The sequence below is a fragment of the Elephantulus edwardii genome, unplaced genomic scaffold, assembly GCF_000299155.1.
Source record: "Elephantulus edwardii isolate Elephantulus edwardi_28Jun2011 unplaced genomic scaffold, EleEdw1.0 scaffold00440, whole genome shotgun sequence".
In the NCBI taxonomy this organism is placed as follows: Eukaryota; Metazoa; Chordata; class Mammalia; order Macroscelidea; family Macroscelididae; genus Elephantulus; species Elephantulus edwardii.
Window position 1 is genome coordinate 781,583 of NW_006400190.1, and position 3,461 is coordinate 785,043.

The following is a 3,461-nucleotide window of genomic DNA, read 5'->3' on the forward strand; positions in this document are numbered from 1 at the left end:
AAGCAGGTTGTTAAATCTTCCTCCAATCCTGATGTCACATTCTTCTTCATAGAGTCCAGCTTCCTGAATGATTTGCTTAGCATACAGATTGTTGGAAGCAGGAGTGGCATCAACTTCCTAAATAACATGCCTCCAGAACTCCATGAACTTTGATAAATGTTGATGGTTGTAGAGGGGCCTCAGAACTTTTGTTTATGAGGCCGCTATGAGTCGTGTTCAACTCTAAGACAACCAACAATAATAGATTGAATATATATAGAGAAAGGATAAAGACCTGACACTCACCTTCCCTAACTGTCAATCATACGGTATTCTCTTGTACTGTTTGGACAACAGCTCCCTGGTCTAGGCAAGGATTTTTGGTTTCCTCTTCCTCTCAGTGTTAGCCATAATTTGCTATGGTTCACACATTCAAAAGCCTTTCCATAGGCCGTAAAACACTAGCATATGGCACTCTCTGCTTTCAGCCAAGCTCCATCTAACATTAGCAATGATATCCCTAGTTCCACAGCCTTTTCTGAATCCAGTTTGAATTTCTGGCAGTTCTCTGTAGATGTACTGTTCTAGTCATTTTTTAAAAATTCAGCAGGATTTTACTTCCACATGAAGTTAATGCTATTGTTTGACACTTTCCACACTTTGTTTAATCACCTTTTTTGGGGTATGGGGTAATATGGATCACTTCCAATCAGTTGGCCAGGTGGCTATCTTCCAGATTTCTTGGCACAGACTAGGGAGCACTGTTTGTGCTAGAGTTGCATGTTTTTGTGGAGACATCTCAGTTGCATCCCAGGGTCTAGTGTTCTGCCTTCAGTACACCATGAATTTCCTCCTTTACCACCAGTGTGATCGTATACTATTTCCCCCCCACCCCCAGAAGCAGAAGTGGCATCCACTTCCTAAACAACTTGCCTCTGGAAATTCTATGAACTTTTATAAATGTCAGTAGTTGTAGAGGGGCTTCAGGCCTTTTGTTCATAGAATTGCTGTGAGTCATGCTCAACTCGAAGGCAATCCACAACAATCAATATATTAAGGAAAAATTAGTACATTTCAAGAATTGCCTAAATTCTGATATGCAGATTTAAGCATGGGAACATGTGGTGGGTGACTTTTAAACATACAATTAAAAGTTATTTACCATAATTTGCTCTACTACCATCATTAAAGTTACTTTGGAGTATCAGTTAATTGATACTACACAAGCTTTTAACACACCTAGAGGACCCTTCCTAGCTCTTACATGCAAATTCTTTCTCCATGTAAAGGTCTCTTCACTTCTGACTTAACCCAACTCCTAAAGTCCCTACTGTGGGAATCATCATGATCCAAAGAGAAGGGTTAAGATAAAAAGACAGCACAGTTGAAGGGAAGGTAATTCTGAAAGTGCACGATCTCGGGCAGCGGAATACGGTGATGGAGCCCCTCTTTGGCAAGGTGCTGCTGTTATCACTGATGCCCAAGGGTAAACTGTATACACACTGCGCCGTCTTTAACAGCTGAGGCAGTGAGAGCAAGGCCAGGTCACAGTGAATCCACAGACTACTAGGAACTACACAAACCCACACTTCTCTACAAGCAGATTTTCTTCTAGCTGCCAGTTTCCACATGCAGCGTTTTCATTGCCGAGTTAAGGGTCATGCACTGAAGTCATACGTACACTGTGCATTTCAGTCTAAGCTCTTTCCTGTGCACAGCCGAAAACAATACAGTATGTGGCCTAACAAACACGGGGCGAGAACTTTTCCTTTTAAACCAAAAGCAGTTTTTACAGATATTCAATTTCGTCTCACACACTGAAACCATCATACATACAGGAGTTTATTCATTGAAGGATAAAACACTACTATAGTTGGAAGCAGGAGTGGCATCCACTTCCATAATAGCTTGCCTCTGGAAAACCTATGAACCTGAAGAAAGGACGAAAGTTATACAGGTGTCCAGGTCTTTCGTTCATAGAGTCCCCGACACTCGAAGGCACTTAACAACAACATAGTTGAATGTTAGCCAGTAGTGATGAGTGTTTGGTGATTATGTCCTTCCCTTAAGCACTTACTGCACATCAAATGCTAGCAGGGGACTCAGTGGTGCCACTGAGAGGTCTGACCTGAACCCCATCTCTGGGTGGTGGTCCTCATCTCGTGGGAATGGCAGCATCTTCCAGGTTTGCATCCAAATCCATCAGTTTTTCTTGATCCATTTCATCGGTCTCTTCTGCCTCCTTCCTCTCTGATAAGAGTTTCTCCAGCAGAGAGAGCTTTTCAGGGTAGAGAGAAAGCCATTGTGGAGAAAGTCAACCTTAAAGCTGATGACGGGGCACCCTTTTTCGTATAGTTTGTGACCATTTGGCATGCGTCCATTTACCCATTTGATATCCTTATGCTTGACAGTCTGACCGGGGTGAGAGTGATGACTGTGGTTCGGTTGTCTAGAATGGCTACTGGCTTGTGGAAGGCACAGAGCTCCGACCAGCCATATGTCCACACACAGGGAAAGGCCTGTGTGTGAGAACAGCAGGCTCCTTCTGATCTAAACTGTGGTCATTTCTCCTGGCTCCAGTCCTGGCTCTTGGCCTCCTTCACCATGGAATGTTATCTTCTGACCGTCTTTCATGGCTTTGTCAACATGAACTTCTAGAATCTTCTTCCCTAACTATCTTCCTTCTGTTGCAGCTTTTACCTCTGTCTTTAGGGCTGATCCTGGCTCTGGCGCTCCATGTGCACAGACTGAATTTGCTGAACCATCCCAGGTCCAATCTGATGAGTTCTTATTTGCATCTCACTACCTCGGCAAGCAGGACAGCATTCCACTGCTGTGTCCCACCGCCCCAGCCGTCACGTTTGTCACAAACCACGTTCTTCCACAGAGCTAGTTTCTTGTTGCATCATTATAGAAATCTTCTAATGTCACCGAAAGCTAATGGACATTTTTTTCCTTGCTTTTCTCCCTGAATTCTTCCCCCACCTCCAAAAAACATCAAAGATGTCCACGCAGGAGCCAAACCCGCCACCTGCTCCACCCTCTTTGATGGCCTGCTCGCCTTCATCATATAATTCTCTTCTCTTTGCATCAGAAATCACTTCGTAAAAAAATAAAAAAAAATTTAAAAAAAAAAAAGAAATCACTTCGTGAGCTTGGGACATCTGCTTAAACTTCTCACCTTCGTTTGCGTTCTTACCAGGGTAGTACTTCACTGCCACTTTTTTGGCAATCCAAAGTTACCTCAATACAAAGGACAGAACAGTGCTGTACCACTTAGGAGAATGTCCATTTCAAAGACAATTAAAACCAGGCCCAAGGGTCCAAATGAATTTTCGAAGACGTAGACCTGCACCCTAGATGCTCATTGGCTCCAACAAGAGGCTTCCAGCCAATCAAATGCTCCAGAGCCAGTCCCTAGCTGAGAGAGAGAGAGAGAGAGAGAGAGAGAGAAAAGAAGAAGAAGAAGAAGAAGGAGGAGG

General features: G+C 43.6%; 1 pseudogene; it reads right to left on the bottom strand.

The window, feature by feature from the left end:
* Window positions 1-2,134: 2,134 nt before the first annotated feature.
* Window positions 2,135-3,461, bottom strand: part of LOC102872423 — a 10,819-nt pseudogene continuing 9,492 nt past the window's right edge.